At 37.0% G+C, this 12,204-nt stretch overlaps 1 protein-coding gene and 1 non-coding gene across 11 annotated transcripts in view; both read left to right on the top strand.

Annotated features, from left to right (window-relative positions):
• AHI1 (Abelson helper integration site 1) overlaps positions 1–12,204 on the top strand; it is a 232,790-nt gene that overhangs the window by 31,594 nt on the left and 188,992 nt on the right. The window lies entirely within an intron of this gene.
• LOC119469456 lies at positions 916–1,022 on the top strand. Its single transcript, XR_005198277.1, has one exon. It is a non-coding gene; the product is annotated as a U6 spliceosomal RNA (small nuclear RNA).

Raw genomic sequence — 12,204 nt, 5'->3', positions numbered from 1 at the left:
AAAAAAAAAAAAAAAAAAGAAAGAAAGAAATAGAACGTGTTTTCAAAAACCAAATCATACTTCTGCAGTTAAAAAAAAATAGTATTCAAAATTATAAATTGACTGGATGCAATTAGTGTATTGGACAATGCATTAAAATGATCAATAAATGTGAAGAAATAACAATATAAATTATTCAAACCAAACACAAAAAACCAGTGGTGGGCTAGCATGGCCTGTCCAGCTTAATAAGAGCTGGTTGTTAAATATTAGGGAATTTTGTAAATTGATTGTTAAACTATTGGTAACTTAAAATTGGCTATTTTTCAACTTAGGTGTACTTGAAATCTAAGGAGTAGGGACAGAATACATTGGAAGAAATAATGACTAAAACTTTGTAGATTGTGTGGAAACAATACACCCACAGATCAGAGAAGCTCAACAGGTCATAAACAAAGAAATATGAACAAAATCATGCCAACGTACATCATACCACAATTGCTGAAAATGAAGGATAAATTGAAAATCTTTAAAGCAGCAAGAGAAAATAGACATTTTGTATAGGAGCGTGACAGCAGACCTCTCATCAGAAACTATTTTAGCTAAAAGACAATGGAGCAACATTTTAAAGTAATGAAGAAAAATTGTCAACCTAAAATTCTTTGTCCTCAGAAAGTTTTTATTTCACCTTCATTTTCGCTAGGAGCCCCATTGATGGATTAATCCATTCATGAGGGCAAAGTCCCCATGACTCAATCACCGCCTAAAAGCCCCAACTCTCAACACTGCCAAATTAAGGACAAATTTCAACATGAGTTTTTGAGAGGACGAACGTTCAAACCATAAGACCAACATAGCACAAAGTATGGGAGGAAATAAATAGAAGTATACTTTTGTAAGTGCCTTTCTTCTTTTTTTTTTTTAAGACAGGCTCTCGTGCTCGCTTTGGCAGGACATATACTAAAATTGGAAAGATACAGAGAAGATTAGCATGGCCCCTGCGCAAGGATGACACGCAAATTCGTGAAGCATTCCATATATTTTTTTAATAATGTCACCCAGGCTGGAGTGCAATGATGAGATCACAGCTCACTGCAGCCCTGACCTCCTGGTCTCAAGCCGTCCTCCCACCTCTACACCCTCAGTAGCTAGGACTATAGGTGTATACCACTGTATCCAGCTAATTTTTGTTTTTTCTGTAGAGACAGGGTCTCATTATGTTGCCCAGGCTGGTCTCGAACTTCTGGGTCCATGTGATCATCTGCCTTGGACTCCCAAAGTGCTGCAATTACAGGCATGAGCCACCATGCCTGGCTGAATTTCTTAAAATATATGTGAAGTGGCATTATTTAATGGTAGGAAATTGTATTAGTTTTCTCTCACACTGCTATAAAGAGCTAACTGAGAGTGGGTAATTTATGAAGAAAAGAGGTTTAGTCACCTCGCAGTTCAGCAGGCTGTATGGGGGGCATGGCTGGGGAGGCCTCCAGACACTACAATCATGGTGGAAGGGGAAGCAGGCACAGTCTTTACATGGCCAGAGCTGGAGAGAGAACAAGCAAAGGGAGAAGTGCTACACACTTTCAAACAACAAGATCTCAGGAGAACTCACAAGAACAGCAAGGGGGAAGTCTGCCCCCATGACCTCCCACCTGGTCCCTCTTTCAATGTGTGGGGTAATGCAACAGGAGATTTGGGTGAAAACACAGAGCCAAACCATATCACTCCATCACTCCACCCCTGACCCCTCCCAAATATCATGTCCTTCTTACATTTTGAAATACAGTCATACTTTCTCAACAGTTCCCCAAGTCGTAACTTATTTCAGCATTAACCCAAAAAGTCCACAGTCCAAAATCTTATCTGACAAAAGGCAAGTCTCTTCCATCTATGAACGTGTAAAATAAAAAACAAGTTAGTTACTTCCAAGATACAATGGGGGGACAGGTATTGGGTAAATGCTCCCATTCCAAAAGTGAGAAATTGGCCAAAACAAAGTGGCTACAGGCCCCATGCAAGTAAGAGCCCAGCAGGGCAGTAATTAAATTTTAAAGTTCCAAAATCTCCTTTGACTCCATGCCTTACTTCTAGACCACATTGACACAAGGGGTAGACTCCCAAGGCCTTGGGCAGCTCCACCCTGTGGCTTTGCAGGGTACAGCCCCTGAGGCTGCTTTCACCAGCTGGTGTTGAGTGCCTGTGGCTTTTCCAGGTGCATGGTGCAAACTGTCTGGATCTACTATTCTGAGGTCTGTAGGACAGTGTCCCTTTTCTCACAGCTCTACTAGGTAGTGCCACAGTGGAGACTCTTGGGGGGGGGGCTCCAACCCCACATTCCCTTCTTCACTGCCTTAGGAGAGGTTCACCATGAGGGTTCCACCCCTGTGGTGGATTTCCTGACATCCAAGAATTTCCATACATCCTCTGAAATCTAGGCAGAGGTTCCCAAATCTCAACTCTTTCCTTCTGCACACCCACAGACTCAATACTACATGGAAGCTGCCAAGACTTGGGGCTTTCACCTTCTGAATTAATAGCCCAAGCTTTATCTTGGTCCCTTTTAGCCACAGCTGGAGCTGGAGCAGCTGGGACACAGAGCCCCATGTCTCAAGGCTATACAGAGCAGCAAGACCCTGGGCCTGTCCCATGAAACCATTTTATCCCTCCTAGGCCTCCAGCCTGTGATAGAAAGGGCTGCTGTGAATATCTCTGAAATGCCCTGGAGGCATTTTCCCCATTGTCTATGCTGTTAACATTTGGTTTCTCTTTACTTATGCAAATTTCTGCAGCCTTGAATTCCTCCTCAGAAAATTGGTTTTTCTTTTTAACCTCATGGTTAGGCTGCAAATTTCCCAAACTTTTGTGCTCTACTTCCCTTTTAAATGTAAGTTCCTGCTTCAGGTCATTTCTTTCTCTATGCAAATGAGCGTAGTCTTTTAGAAGCAACCAGGCCACATCTTGAGCACTTTGCTGCTTAGACATTTCTTCCACCATATACACTGAATCATCTCTCTCAAGTTCAGTGTTCTAAATATCTCTAGAGCAGGGGCATAATGCTGCCAGTCTCTGCTAAAACATAGCAAGAGTAGCCTTTACTCCAGTTCCCAATAAGTTCCTCATCTCCATCTGAGACCTCGTCTGCCTGGCCATCTCTGTTCATATTAGTATTTGCATTTTGGTCATAATCATTCAACAAGTCTCTATGCAGTTTCAGACTTTGCTGTCTTCTTCTGAGCCCTTCAGACAGTTCCAACTTTTGCCTGTTAACCAGTTCCAAAGTCGCTTCCACATTTTTAGGTATCTTTATAGCAATGTCCCACTTCCCTGGTACCAATTTTCATATTAGTTTGTTCTGAAGCAAGAACTACCTGAGTCTGGGCACCATGGCTCATGCCTGTAATCCTAGCACTTTGGGAGGCCAAGGTGGGCAGATCACCTGAGGTCAGGAATTTGAGACCAGCCTTGCCAACATGGTGAAACCCCATCTCTACTAAAAATAAAATAATTAGTCCCAGCTACTCAGGAGGCTAAGGCAGGAGAACCACTTGAACCTGGGAGGTGGAGGCTGCAGTGAGCCAACATCATGCCACTGCACTGCAGCCTGGGCAACAGAGTGGAGACTGGGTAATTTATGAGAAAAGAGGTTTAATTGACTCACAGTTCAACAGGCTGTACAGGAGTCATGGCTGAGGAGACTTTAGGAAATTTATAATCATGTTAGAAGGTGAAGGGGAAGCAGGCATGAACTTATGGCCAGAGCAGGAGACAGAGAGTGCAAAGGAGGATGTGCTGCACACTTTGAGACAACCAGATCTTGTGAGAACTCCATCATGAGAACAGCAAGGGGGCTGTCTGCCACCATGATTCAGTCACCCCTCACCAGACCCCTCCTTCAACACATGGAAATTGCAATTCAATGTGAGATTTGGGTGGGGACACAGAACCAAACCATATCAACAATAATAAACTAAATATGTGTATTATAAAACCTAGAGTCTTCATAATTTTTTTTAAAAAAGGATAGCTAAAAAGCCAGTAATGATGCAATGGAATCACAAAAACTGTTGGGAAAGACAGCTGGAATAGAGGACAAAGAGACTATAAATAAGACAAACAGAAAGGAAAAAATAGAATGGTATATTTACACTTAGCAATATCAAACAGACCCAATAAAAGTAGAAAATGTCAGATTGGCAAATAAGTCCTAACTATATGTTGACTATAAGAAGCTTGCTTTGAATATAAGGGCATAGATTGATTAATATTTAAAAGATGGAAACATATACCGTGCTAACACTAGTAAAAGGAAAGCTGGAGTTGTTATATTGATATCAGAGAAAGTATGTTTTAGAATAAAGAATATTGCCAGGGGTAAAAATGAATCATTTTTAATGATAAAGGTGTCAGTGTCAAGGATAAAATTGAATGTGTATGAACCTCATAACAAAACTTCAAAATATGCCAAACAAAAACTTATAGAAATGAGAAATAGAAAAAATCATCAATTACAGTTAGATATGTTAATATCCTCTCCCAGAAATTAATATAACAAGTAGTCAAAAAAATCAATAAGAATGTAGATTTCAATAACATCAACAAATTTGACTTGAGTTTTATGAGAACACTGTACCCAACAATCACAGAGTACTCATTGTTTTCTAGTGCATATGGAATATTCACCAAGACAGACATCATTCTGGGCCATAAAACAAGTCTACTAGCTTTGTTTTATATATAAAATTTTAAAGTAATACAAAGTTTTCCTGGGCCACAACAGAATCAAACTAGAAATAATTAACCAAAAGTTATCTGCAATATCTCCAAATATTTGGAAATTCAATAAGACCAGATCAATATATTGAAGAAGAAAACACAAAATAAATTAGAAAATATTTTGAAGTAACTAAAAATTATGGAATGCTGCTGAAGTATTACTTAGAAGGAAACTTGTAGCATTATATTAAAAATGAGGAGTGGTCTGAGATCCATCATTGAAGCTTTTGCCTTAAAAAAGTATGAAGAACAAATTAGACAAACACAGGATAGAAATAAGAAGAGTAAAACAGTGAAATAGAAAATCTCAGTAAATCCAAATGCAATTTTTTCAAAAGAGAATAAAATTGATTATATGTGTTGGGGGTTTCCATGGCCACTCCCAGGCTTGATAATTCAGTAGAGAGACTGACAGGACTCAAAAGCTGTTATACACACACCGTTTATTACAGCAAAAGGATACAGATTAAAATCAGCAAAGGGAAAAGGTGCATGGGACACAGCCCAGGAGAAACCAGGTGCAAGCTTTCAGGTGCACCCTCCTAGTAGAGTTGCACGGGACTCACTTAATTCCACTAACAACATGGCAAAATGTGCAAATTGTTGCCATCCAGGGAAGCTCACCCAAGCCTTGATGTTCATGATTTGTGTAGAGGGCTGTGTGGGTTTTGTGTAGAGGCAGTGCATTCACTGCCTGTGTGACTGACCTCAGCTGCTCAGACTCCAAACCCCCAGAACAAAAACTCTTGTTCACCATAAATCATATTGCTAACATAAGCTTTCTGGTGAAACTTACAGTGTGGACCAAGGCTTCAGGCATTTAGAAACACTCTTATCAAGCACAACATTTCAAGGACTGGTCCTAAAAACAGGTCTTTCTTGGGATTTGCAGCTTTTTAGCAACCCAGGCCCATGAATTAACTCTTCTATACTATTTGTAACCAGGCTGATCAGGAAACAAGGAAAGAAGACTCAAATTGCCAATATCAGGATTGTAAGAGGGTATTCGCTGTAGAAGCTACAGACTTTAAAAGGATAATAAGAGTATTATGAGTAACTTTATGACAATAAATTTAGCAGTTTAGATAAAATGTATAAATTACATGAAGGGCACAGACTACTGAAGCTCACTCAAAATAGATCACTTGAACATTATATATCTTTTTAAAAAATGGAATCTGTAGTTAAAAATCTTGTCAAAGAAAACTGGTCCCAGGTGACTTCATTAGTAACTTTTCCCAAACATTTGATGAAAAAATAATGCCAGTTCTATACAAACTCTTCCAGACTACAAAATAAGAGGGGATCCTTGTCCACTCCTTTTTATGGGCAGTAATTACACTGCTGCCCAAACCAGACAAAGATTGCAAGAAAAATACAGTCAAAAATCCCTTTTGAAAATAGATGGCAAACATCTTCAACAAAATATTAGAAAATCAAAGGATAATACACCATGTCTAGGTGTAGTTTATGCCAGGAAAATACTGTCAGTTCAGCTTTAGAAAAAGCATTCAGTTTAATTCACCATATCCAAAGATTGAATTAGAAAACCATGTGATCATCTCAATAAATGTAGAAAAAAGACTTGACGACATTTATTACCCATTCCTGATAACTCTTAAACCAACAATAGATGGGACTTGTCCTAAGGTAATAAGTTATCTCAGTGGATTGTTCACAGTCAGTTACAGATTGAACTCCTTATTGTACTCGTACTGTCAGTACTGCATTTGACTAAAAAACAAAAATTAGTCTAAAAAACAAACTAATAGATAATAACCTCCTCCACCTAATAAAGGGCATCTAAAAAACTCACAGCTAGCATCATGCTTAATGGCACAAAACTGAATGCTTTTGCTCTAAAATTGAGCACGTGTCAGGTACTGTATTCACAATTGTATTGGAGACCTTGATAAATGCAATAATGCAAGTTTTAAATGCATGCAGATTGCAAAGGAAGAAGTAAACTGTGTATTCACAGATGACATAATTGTCTATGTTAATATCCCCCAAAATCTTTAAAAAGTGCTGCTAGAGTTACAGATCCTTCTTATGATGGGATTATGTCCTTTGTAGATTGAAAGTATCATAAGTTGAAAATATATTTAATACACCTAACCAACCAAGCTCATAGCTTGGCATAGTCTACCTTAAGTATGCTCAGAACATTTACATTAGCTTGCAGTTGTGCAAAATTAATACTAAGACTATTTTGTGTAATGTGTTGAATATCTCACATAATTTATTATTGTCCTGAAAGTGAATAACAGAATGATTGTATCAGTAGTATGATATACTATCAGTAGTATGATATCATCAGTAGATTGTATCAGTAGTATGCCTTCTACTGGATGTGTGTTGTTTTTGTACCATCATAAAATAAAAATTGTAAGTTGAACCATCATAAATAGAACCATTGTGATTCAGGGACCGTCTATATTAGGGAGTTTAGCAGAGTATATGGTCAATGTTTAAAAACCAATTGTATTTCTATGCCAGTCATGAATCATTTGAAATTAAATTTTTAAATAATTTATAACAGCAAAAATAAATATTGTATTCAGGGATAAATTTATCAAAAAATGTTCAAGACCTGTACACTGAACTGCTCAAAGTGCTGAAAATAAAGGCCTACATAAATAGATGTTCATGTTCATGGATGAGAAGAATCAACACTGTCAAATGTCCATTCTCTGACAAATGATCTGTTGATTTAATTCTATTCTAATCAATATGCCAGGAGACTTTTTCTCTTTAAAGTCTAAATGAGAAATAGACAAATCAGTAGCAACAGTTAGATATGTCAGTATCCTCTTTCAGAAATTAATAGAACAGGTAGTCAAAAAATCAGAAATTTATTCGGAAATGTAAATAATAGACGTAGAATAGCCAAAACAATTTTGAAAAAGAAGAACAAAGTTGGAATTACGATTTCTGATTCAAAACTCATTATAAAGCCATAGTAATGAAGACAGTCTGGTATTGTCATAAAGACTGGCATATAAAGCAGTGGAGCAGAATAGGGTATGAAAATAGATTCAAATATATATGTTCAATTGACTCTTGACAAAGTTGTCAAGGTAATTCACTAAAGGAAAGGATAATCTTTTCAACAAATGGTCCTGGAACAATCAGGTATTCACATATAATAAACGTGGGACCATGTTGTGTTTAGAAATTAGCAAGAAGTAGATCAAGGACATATATAAAAGCTAAAACTGTGTACCTTATAAGAGATACATAGGGTAAAACCTTTGTAACTTTGGGTTAAGCAAAGATTTCTCAGGATACAAAAGCATGAACCATAAAAGAAAAAAGGGCTAAATTGGACTTTGTGAACATTGAAAACGTTGCTATGAAAATGAAAATGTTTTATAGCTATAGATTTGAATAAAGTACTCTTAAAGCACTATCTGATAAGATGTATCTAGAATATTTTCATATCAGCTCACTGATATGAAAACAACCTAATAAAAATGAGCAAAAGATTTGGACACTTAACCAAAGAAGAGCTATAGATAGCAAATAAAGACATGTAAGATTCTTGTTTTCATAGTAATTAGGAAAATGCAGTTTAAAACAATTCTGAGGTACCATTGCACACCTATTACAACAGCTGCAAAACAAAAATTGGCAATATTAACTGCAGACAAGGATATCAAGTAACTGGAACTCTTAGAAATTGCTGATAGAAATACAAAGTAGTACAGCCAGTTTGAAAAGCTGTATGGCAATTATTTAATAAGTTAAATATCTCCTTACCATATAGCACATCAATTCCATTTGTGGGTATTTACACAAGAGAAGTGAAAACATATCTAATACTAGCACAAAACTGGAAATAATTTACATCTATTTTTTTAAATTTATATCTATTAATTGGTATATGGAGAAACAAAATATGGCATATAGCTATACAATGGAATACTATTCCACAAAAAAAAGGAATAAACTGCTGTAAATATAGCAACGTGGATGAATCCAAAAAGCTTTGTGCTGAATGAAGGAAGCCAGATACAAAAGGCTGTAGAGGTATAATTTCATTTATGCGAAAGTCTAAGCAAGGCAAAGCTATTGTGATACCAGATAAGTGGTTGAGTCGGGCAGGGGATGAAGGGGAGGCATTGACTCTGTAAAAGGACATGTAGAATGATGGAAATGATTAATGTCATGATTATGGTTGTGGTCACATGGCTGTATACATTTGCCAAAACACATTTAATTATGCACTTAAAATTGGTGGGTTTTATTGTATGTAAGCTGTAGCTTAATAAAGCTGATTTTAATAGCAGACAAACCAAAGCAAAAAAACTTGAATGGTTTAAAGAGGTAAAAGATGGGCAAAGATACAATAGGAAGATGAACAAATGTATTTGGGGCGTTTCAGAATTCAAACATAATTTGATCCATGATACTGTTAAATTCCACAAAGAGACTCTTTATTTAAATGCTAGTACAGTACAACTAGAAGTTAACAAAAGATTATAATTTACAAACTATGGAATTTATCCCATACAGCTGTTAGAGGGGCAAAGGAAATCAAAACCACAAAACAGCCTATTTAAAAAGTAATATAATGTCAATATAATCCTATGAAATGTAGAGATGCTACTAAGATACTCTGGGAACTTTTTTCACTGCAATATTTAAAAAACAGAAAGGAAAAGAGAAATTAATAAATATGAAGTCATAAAATTAATGTTGTTAGTACAAAGGCTAACAGATCAATAGTAAATAAACCAAAAACTGGGCCTTTTCCAATTAGCTTGCCTGGAGTTTCAATTTTAAAATTTTTTTCTTGAGACCATAAATATTTCTTATATTTCTAAATCTTGGTTAGCTCTTTTGCTAATTATTTTCTCCAGGGGTATCCTCACAATTTATGTATATTGGTGCTACATTATTGGTACTCGCTGAAAAAGTAGAAAGAAAAATTTGCATGTGCCCCATTTTAACATAATGGAAATTCAAGGTTATTGAGGTATGGATAAATTCATAGAAAGAAAACAGAAGATTCTGAAAAAAATAACAATTTTAAAATATTTTAAGTTCTGGGGTACGTGTACAAGACTTGCAGGTTTGTTACATAACTAAACGTGTGCCATGGTGGTTTGCTGCACCTATCAATCCATCACCTAGGTATTAAGCCCCATCGATTAGCTGTTTATCCTGATGCTATCCCTCCCCTGACCTCCCTGACAGACCCCAGTATTTGTTGTTCCTCTCTCTGTGTCCATGTGTTCTCACTGTTCAGCTCCCACTTATAAGTGAGAACATGCAGTGTTCGGTTTTCTATTCCTGAGTGAGTTTGCTGAGGATGATGGCTTCCATTGTCATCCATGTCCCTGCAAAGGACATGATCTTGTTACTTTTTATGGCTGCCTAGTATTCCTTGGTGTATATATGCCACATTTTCTTTATCCAGTTTATCATCAGTGGGCATTTGGGTTGATTCCATGTCTTTGCTATTGTGAATAGTGCTACAGTGAATATCCGCATTCATGTACCTTTACAATAGAATGATTTGTATCCCTTTTATATTCCTTTGAGTATATACCCAGTAATGAGATTCCTGGGTCAAATGGGATTGCTGGTTCTAGATCTCTGAGGAATTGTCACAGTGTCTTCCACAATGGTTGAACTAATTTACATTCCCACCAACAGTGTAAAAGCATTCCTATTTCTCCACAGCCTCACCAGCATCTGTTGTTTCTTGACTTTTTAATAATGGCCGTTCTGACTGGTGTGAGATGGTATTTCACTGGCGTTTTGATTTGCATTTCTGTAATGATCAGTGATGTGGTCCTTTTTTTCATTTGTTCGTTGGCCACATAAATGTCAATTTTTACTTTTATTGCAATTTCTGTTGACATTTTTGTCATGAAATCTTTACCTGTGCCTATGTCCTAAATGGTATTGCCTAGATTTTCCTCTAGGGTTTTTATAGTTTTGGGTTTTACATTTAAGTGTTTAATCTGCCTTAAGTTAATTTTTGTATAAAGTGTAAGTAAGGAAGGGGTCCAGTTTCAATTTTCCGCATATGGCTAACCAGTTTTCCTAGCATCATTTATTAAATAGGGAATCCTTTCCCTATTGCATGTTTTTGTCCGGTTTGTCAAATATAAGATGGTTGATGTGTAGTCTTATTTCTGAGATCGTATTTCTGTCCCGTTGGTCTATATGTCTGTTTTTTTACCTGTACCATGCTGTTTTGTTTACTGTAGTATGGTTTGAAGTCAGGTAGTGTGATGCCTCCAGCTTTGTTTTTTTTTCTTGGGATTGTCTTGGCTATACAAGCTCTTTTTTATGGTTTCATAAGTAGTTTTTTCTAATTCTGTGAAGAATGTCAGTGGTAGTTTAATAAGAATAGCATTGAATCTATAAATTACTTTGGACGGTATGGCTGTGGGTTTGTCATCAATGGCTCTTATTCTGAGGTATGTTCCATCAGTACCTTCTTTATTGAGAGTTTTTAACATGAAGCAATGTTGAATTTTATCGAAGGCCTTTCCTGTGTCTATTGAGATAATCATGTGTTTTTTGTGTTTAGTTCTGTTTATGTGACGAATGATGTTTATTGACTTGCATATGTTGAACCAGCCTTGCATCCTGGGGATGAAGCCAACTTGGTGGTGGTGGATAAGCTTTTTGATTTGCTGCTCGATTTGGTTGCCAGTATTTTATTGAAGATTTTTGCATCAATGTTCAGCAGAGACATTGGCCTGGACTTTTCTTTCTTTGTTGTGACTCTGCCAGGTTTTGATATCAGGATAATGCTGGCCTCATAAAATGAGTTAGGAAGAAGTCCCTCCTTTTCTATTGTTTGGAATAGTTTCAGTAGAAACAGTACCAGCTCCGTTTTGAACCTGTGGTAGAATTCAGCTGTAAATCCATCTGGTCCTGAGCTTTTTTTTTTTTTTTTTAATTTGGTTTGTAGGCTATGTATTACTGCCTCAATTTCAGAACTTGTTATTAGTCTATTCAAGGATTCAGCTTCTTTCTGGTTCAGTCTTGGGAGGGTGTATGTGTCCAGAAATTTATCTTTCTTCTAGATTTTCTAGTCTATTTGCATAGAGGTTTTATAGTATTCCTGATGGGTATCTGCATTTCTGTGGGGTCAGTGGGGATACCTCCTTTATCATTTTTGTGTCTGATTCTTAAGTGATTCTTGTGTCTCAGCCTCTCGAGTAGCTGGGATTACAGGTATGCACCATCATGCCTGGCTAATTTTTGCATTTCAGTAGAGATGGGCTTTCACCCTACTGGCCAGGCTGTTATCGAACTCCTGACCTCAAGTGATCTGCCCACCTTGGCCTCCCAAGTGGCGTGAGCTACCATGCCCAGCCTCATTGATTTTTTGAAGGGTTTTTTGTATCTCTATATCTTTCATTTCTGCTCTGATCTTGGTTATTTCTTGTCTTCTGCTAGCTTTGGGGTTTGGTTTTTTGTTTT

Source organism: Cebus imitator, unplaced genomic scaffold (assembly GCF_001604975.1).
Source record: "Cebus imitator isolate Cc_AM_T3 unplaced genomic scaffold, Cebus_imitator-1.0 Scaffold659, whole genome shotgun sequence".
NCBI lineage: Eukaryota > Metazoa > Chordata > Mammalia > Primates > Cebidae > Cebus > Cebus imitator.
Note: the sequence above shows the minus strand (reverse complement) of the source record. Positions and strands in the feature narration are given on the sequence as shown.